Genomic DNA, 7,484 nt, shown 5'->3' on the forward strand with positions numbered 1-7,484 from the left:
TTTTTTTTAATGTTAGTCACTTAGATTTATTCAGCATACATTTATTAAGCACATTTTTGCATCATCTGTAATGACAAGCCCTGGGGAGAAAATGATGAATAATAACCCAGGGCCTTCAAGGTGCTCTCAGAGTGGAGGGGAGACTTCCTCTAAAAAGGGGACTGATTATGTGAGACAGGAGGACAAAGGAGAGAGAAAGGAGTTCCTTTTGTGATGTTGGGGAGGCTTTACAGAAGAGACGATGTATGAGCTGAAGCTTGAATAATGGGTATGACTTTGTCATGTGACAGAGTATAGTTGGGGGGAGTGGGGCATCATTCGAGGCAAAGGTCTGAGTTTATAAAAATAAACCCAATTGTTGAATTCCTATCCTCAGAGTAAGCAGCCACAACTCGAGACCTATTTATCATTTTTCTCCTTTCTCACTCAGTAGTCCAGTCTTGCCATTTCCCCTCTTGTCCTGTACCTGATTTTCTTTCAGAATCTTCTGAATCAAGCACTTCACTCAGTTTAAAAAATATGATACCCAGTCTAACAAAGAGGAACTCTATTCTGTGCTGTTTATTAGGCTGCCTTCCTTACCTATCTTGGTTCGGAATTGTTGTTGTTAGAGGGAAAAATAACACTTTTTTCTCCCGAGCTACTACAGCCTCTATACAATCACCCTGGAAAAGGAACAAACCCTATATTCCCATAGAATAGACAAATAGTTTGGGCAAACCATAGTTCTAGCCAGAGCTTATGTGAGGCTATGTATTACCTCAAGAAACTCACATGAAGTCAAGGCTAGTTTGAAATTGTTCTCCATCTGCTTTTTAATTTTATTTCATGTTTTTGAATTGTGAGGCATTGGGGCTTAAGTGCCCTTTAAATAGTTGAAGATGGACAGACTGATAAAACGAAACCAAACAAACAAGCAAAAAACACAAACCAAAAAGCAAAAAAGCACCTTGTCAGATACTGCAACAAACTCAGACCTATTGTGTATAGGAATGGATGCCAAAAGTGCTCTGTTTGTAAACAGAAAGTGAAGATTTATTGGAGTAAGGTAATGAAAGCGTCAACTAGGGGCTACGGCAAATATTCTTCTGAAAACATCAAAGACATTCTGCTCCATTTCATACTAGGTGGGACTGTAAATTTACCAGGGTCAGAAAATGGCTTCCCTTTGGGCTCATGTGAAATGTTTGAAGATGTCAGTTTGCACTAATCTTGTTACAATGTTTCAAAGCAAACAAGGCTAAATTGTGATTTAATTCATGGAAGTGTGTTCTTGATTTCTCTCTTGATTTATGTAGAGCAAAGCAATTGGTTTATGACTCCTGAAATTATCTGTTTTTTGTACTAACACCTGTTTGGTCCTTTGCTTTGCATAAATGAGAGTCTCCTTTTGTCTAGGCAGTGATTTTATATGGTATGAGAAGAGAATTCTCTCTATGCTTTTATTTATTTTTATTTTTATTTTTTTAACATCTTTATTGGGGTATAACTGTTTTACAATAGTGTGTTAGTTTCTCCTTTACAACAATGTGAATCAGTTATACATATACATATGTTCCCATATCTCTTCCCTCTTGTGTCTCCCTCCCTCCCCCCCTCCCTATCCCACCCCTCTCATGGTCACAAAGCACAGAGGTGATCTCCCTGTGCTATGCGGCAGCTTCCCACTAGCTATCTAATTTACATTTGGTAGTGCATATATGTCCCTGCCACTCTCTCACTTCGTCACAGCTTACCCTTCCCCCTCCCCATGTCCTCAAGTCCATGCTCTAGTAGGTCTGTGTTTTATTCCCGTCCTACCACTAATCTCTTCATGACATTTTTTTTTCTTAGATTCCATATATATGTGTTAGCATACGGTATTTGTTTTTCTCCTTCTGACTTACTTCACTCTGTATGACAGACTCCAGGTCCATCCACCTCACTACAAATAACTCAGTTTCGTTTCTTTTTATGGGTGAGTAATATTCCATTGTATATATGTGCCACATCTTCTTTAGCCATTCATCTGTGGATGGACACTTAGATTGCTTCCGTGTCCTGGCTATCGTAAATAGAGCTGCAATGACCATTGTGGTACGTGACTCTTTCTGAATGATGGTTTTCTCAGGGTATACGCCCAGTAGTGGGATTGCTGGGTCGTATGGTAGTTCTACTTGTAGTTTTTTAAGGAACCTCCGTACTGTTCTCCATAGCTGAGTGGTTTTGCTTTGGGGGCTGGGCTGGCTGTCAGTCTGAGGGAACAAGGGTCACAGGGCCACGTGTCACTCACCAGGCTTGTTCACAAGGCGGTGTCAGCTTCCTGGAGGACGAGTGGCCATGCACGGGCCTCCTGTTATGGGTCGAATCCCAGAAGACAGGATTATTAAGCTTTGTTTTAGAAAAAGAGAGAAAGCACGGGGTGGGGGAGGGAGGAGGAAGGATACACACATTTGCCAACCCCAAAATGCAATTTATAAAATGAAAATCTAGTGTGACGTTCAACTAAATTAACAATTTAGAGATAATTCACAATGCTCGTACCATCAAGCAAATGCACTTTAAGTTGATTTCAAATTAGTAGGCTAATGATTTCCCCCAGGTCCAGTCCCTGCCAGCCCCCGGTGCGGTGTTTTTAATAAGAGGTAGGTGTGCAGTAACAGCCTCTTTATTCCATAACTGAAGCCATCATTGAACTTGAGGTCATCTTCAAGGGCCCTATTGATCTACATAAAGAAGGAAATTGCCGACGGTGACCACTTTCGGGCCAGAGGGGTGGAGTGGGCCATGGCAAAACCCTGCAGCTGTGGCGGATTTGGAGATCACTTCCTGTATGGCTTGCAGGCGGCCTAGATGGCTGCTGGGAATGTTAAATAAACTTGAGACAGACAGAGCCCTCAATCCCAGCCCTGCAGGGACTCCCTAAAGTCGTGTCAAGGATCTGTGTGACCCTCCAAGATTCCTAGAGCCCCAAGGTGAACACTGCACCCTCTCTTGTCCCACCATGCCTCCCTGACCCCCAACTCTCCAGGCCAAGGGAATTCAAGCCAAGGTACAACCACAAATGTGTTGTACTTTCCCTCTTCATTCCAAGTATCAAGTCCTTTAACCCTCAGCCCAGCCAAGAGCTCCCCAACCCCAACTCAGAAAGGCAGGGTGGAGGGTCTTCAATTCTTGTTGGCATAGCCCTGACTGCTGTCATTTCGTGAGGCACAAACCATTACCCATCTCCACTGCTGTCTCTAAAGGGGCCATGAGAAGCTTTGACTCCATCCCAAAAGAACATTAGAGCCTCATTTTATATGTTATGTATTTTCACCTGGATGGTGGTTACACACACACACATACACACACACACACGCACGCATGCACGCACGAACACACACACTTTTAAGTTGTTTACTTCAGATCTGTGTACTTTATATGTTAGGACTCAAAATTTTTAACAAATATTTTTAATCTGTCACTCCAAAATTTAAATCATCGTGTGTCATTCACTTTTTGAGGGCCGTGATATGCACAGAGTTTGTGCTTTACTTTCTCTCTTGAGGAAAATGGAAACATACCTGCCCATAGCACAAATGAGGATACTGAGGCATGGAATGTCCAGGTAGAGGCACCATTGCAGACCATGCTGTCTAAGGTTGGACGGACAGGTGTCACGGTGGGTGCAGACTGTTATCCGTGATCTGTGGCACCTCTATCATGTCTCGTGGCATTATTGATGTGGTTCGCAACGCCTGAGGCTGGACACGCCCCTCCAAGTTACCGAAAGGGCTCATCATCCCATAGCCCTGCCACTCTCCCTAGAGCAGAATAGGATGGTTATTGCAGCAGCTCCAGGATGAACTTCAAGAGATGCCAAATGAAAATTGAATTAGAGACCAGCCTTGTGGTTTCCAGCAGCTGTTATTGCAGTGTGACCCAACTATGGCAGGACATGGTGACCACATGCTGCCGGGCAGCTCCCAGAGGCTGTTTCAACACCTCGGACAGAGATGCCCCTGCGTGAAGCTCGGGCTCCCGGCTGAGTCTATTGTTTCAGCACCAGGGACAGCGGCTCATGCATTAAATGGGCCTAGAAATAGACTAAGAGAGCAAAACGTATTTGTGGAAAGCAATCTTCCCACGGTTTGCTATTTACACACAACACTATTGCTTCCAGCTTTGTATAACAAATTAAATTCTGACAGCATTAAAAACGTATGTGTGATGAGAAGATTGTTTTGGAAAACACGCAGCATTTACCTCCTTTCCACCTCCACCTCCTTCCTCTGATCCAGGCGTTCCCCAACGGACCTGCACTTCAGGGAATGCCCAGGTAAATGGGGTTCCTCATATTTAGAAGTGTCAGTGGAGTACCTGAGTAGAACAGAACCCCTGGGACCCAGCTTATTTTCCTCTGAAACCTAGATGCAAGAATACCATCCACTCTGAGAGAGTGAAAAGGGAGGTTATTTAGAAACCTTTTCTTCAAAATACGGGCACCGTGAGTTCATTCTTGTGGAAATGCTAATACTTGTGGAAAGCCTACTGTGTGCCAGGCCTTGTGCTAAGCACTGGAAATATAATGATGGACCAAATAAATTCCCTGCCCTTGTGGAGTCTACATTCTAGTGGGAGGGAACAACAATAGACACATAAACATATCGATAACTAGGATAATTTCAGTTCGTTGTAAGTTCTATTAAGAAAGCAAGTAGAGTAACAGGCTGTATAGTGAGTGGGTGAGAACTACTTTAGCGAGGATGGCCAGGAAAGGTCGCTTTGAAGAGACGGTGCTTGAGTTGAAACTTGAATAATGAGAAGGAGCCAGACTTGTGCAGATCTAACAGAAATGCATTCCAGGAAAACAGTGTGGCATCTGCAAAGTGCTGAGGTGGAAACAAATGTGGCGTGTTCAAAGGATGGAAAGGAGGCCGGTATGGCTGGGGTATAGAGCATGAGGGGAAGACGGAGGAAATAAGCCTGGGGAAGTAGGAGAGGACCAGATCATGTGGGCCTTGTAGGTCTAATAAGGAGTTTGGGTTTCAAGCAAAGGAGTGATATGATATGATTTGTGTTTAAAACAACCTGCTTCTTTAGCTGCTATGTGGAGAATGGACTAGCGAGGGAGAGGGAGGAGAAGCTGGAAGACCAAGTTAGGCTGCTACAATGGTCCACTGAGAGATGATGGTGATGGTAACCTCTCCTTACCTCCCTCCACATGAAATTTTATCTCCCAACTTAAGGATGCATTTCTCTGAGTCATCATGCTCCCTTCCTCCAGTCCCTCTTCTAGCCGATGCCATATATTTGTGAGATATCATGAGAGAATATGCACAGGGTCACATGTTATGTCCTATTTACTGCTGAAAGAATGAATGAAATGAGGACTTCAGAGCCACTTGGCTCATCTAGAAATGGAATCTATTGCCTCTTTTATGCCAATTCTTCTCAAACTCTTTCAATTAATGGGCTACCACTTGGGGAGGAATGGCACGCAGAGCCCTTAAGCCACTCCTCATGGCTCATCACCCCAGAAACGAACCTCACCTGATGGCATGCCAATGGGGGAGACTATACACTGTGAATCATGCAGTGAACAAAAGCATCAACGTATATGATATTTAAAGCATTACTACAACAGGGACACCCCTTCCCAGACTAGCCAGAAGACCCAAAGAGACCACAAATGCATAGTGGGCAAGACCATTTGCTACCCAGCTAGGCTCACTAGCCATAAGTGCCTTGGGAATTTGTACCTATATGACCACCAGGAAGGGAGCAAACTGAAAAATGAGGGGAAAAACAAAGGTCATTTGGCTTGGCATCATAGCCCCTGGTACTTGGTCTCATCTCATTCATTAACTCACTCAAGGATGTCAGGCAAATCTCTTCTTCTCCCTGGGTCTCGTTTTTCTCAACTGTAAAATGAGGGGGTTTGTTTGAACTCCATGATCCTCTGGCTCTAGCAGTCTGTAAATCTGTAAATGGCCTAGGACCTGCACTTCCCACATTTTCTGTATCTCCTTTGGTCCTCCCAAAACCCCCCAAAAGTAGAGAAAATACATATCGTTGTGCCCACTTTTCAGATGAGATCGGGCACACTCAGGGTGGTATGGCCATAGACTGTGCCCACTTTTCAGGATGGGAAAACTGAGACCTCAAGATCACAAGGACTAATCGCAAATTTACAAATTGATCTAGAGGGGGTTAGACTCCATTACAACTCACTCAGGTAAATCCTAACTCTTCCAGAAGCGGATTCTGCAAGGGCTTACCCCCCGACTCTCCAGATACCCCCTTACTCCCACACACAGCCCCTTCAAGCCCCCATTAGGCCCTGGCTCTCCTGCAATCTCTCCGGTCATCATCAGGAGGTGTGCTGGGACTACATAGATGCCTGTGCTCCACACGGCCTCTCTGTATGTATTGCTATTTCAATTTCGAGGCCATCGGCAAATCCCATCATGGCCAAGCCCTTCCACTGGACTCATAATTGGAATGTCAGCTCATTAGCATGGGGAAGGGGAGGAAGACACACTCAGCTTTATCCACCAGTCCTGATTTAGTAGGTGTTCCCTTTGCAGCTCCAGGGCCTTGGAGGAATTTCCGTGTGCCTGTGTTTGTTATGGAAATTACCACTCACCCATACATATAAATCTGCATGAGAGCCTCTTGTCATTTCTAATAGTTCCACAAGCCGCACTGAGAGAAGCTGGGCAGAGCTGAGGCTATTTTGGAGATGCTGAGACCTCCATCCTTATACTAACATCAGAGAAGTCTCGACCACCCAAAGAGCTCATGTCACAGTTTTCAGTCATCAAGAGTTTGCAATGTGCCCAGCACTGTGCTCAGGGGGTCCCGTGTACCATTTCATTTACTCCTCACAATAACCCCATGATCTCCATATTTTAGTTGAGAATACTGGGGCTAGGAGAGATCTAAGTGGCTTGTTTTAAAAATCACAGGAATGGAAAGGAGCTACGCTTAATTACCCAACTTCTAGGTCATCTCCATGATTCTTGGATTCTTTGGGATAAAATCATGGTGGGAGGAGAGGAAGGAATGGAGGTGATATACTCCATGGAGGGTGAGGACCCCCCAAGGCAGTCTCCCAGTCTCCCACTATTTCTTCTCTGGAAGATGACTGCCCCTCTCTGGAGGAAGTTTCTCCCCCACAGAATGAGACTGGGGGCTCAAAATCTTGGCCACTATACCTTTGGGGTACAGACATCCCTCTCCCCGTTGCTCTATATTAAGAATTCTTTTAGTTGTGTCAGAAACATGAAAATCCTGGACAAGACCTGGTTGGGGGCACGACTTTACTCGTAGCTCAGGCAATGTTGTGAGAACTCTGTCTCTCTGCAGGTGTGTTCTTGGAATCATTCGGCAAGTAGGCTTGCCCCAGCTGGCAGCAGACAAGGTCAGCACAGGCCTAGAATCTCATCCTTCCAGAAAATTCCTCTCCCAAATCCACAGATCAACACCTGGGAGAACTCTAATGGCTCTGCTTGGGTCGC

This window comes from Physeter macrocephalus, chromosome 3, assembly GCF_002837175.3.
Source record: "Physeter macrocephalus isolate SW-GA chromosome 3, ASM283717v5, whole genome shotgun sequence".
Taxonomy (NCBI): domain Eukaryota; kingdom Metazoa; phylum Chordata; class Mammalia; order Artiodactyla; family Physeteridae; genus Physeter; species Physeter macrocephalus.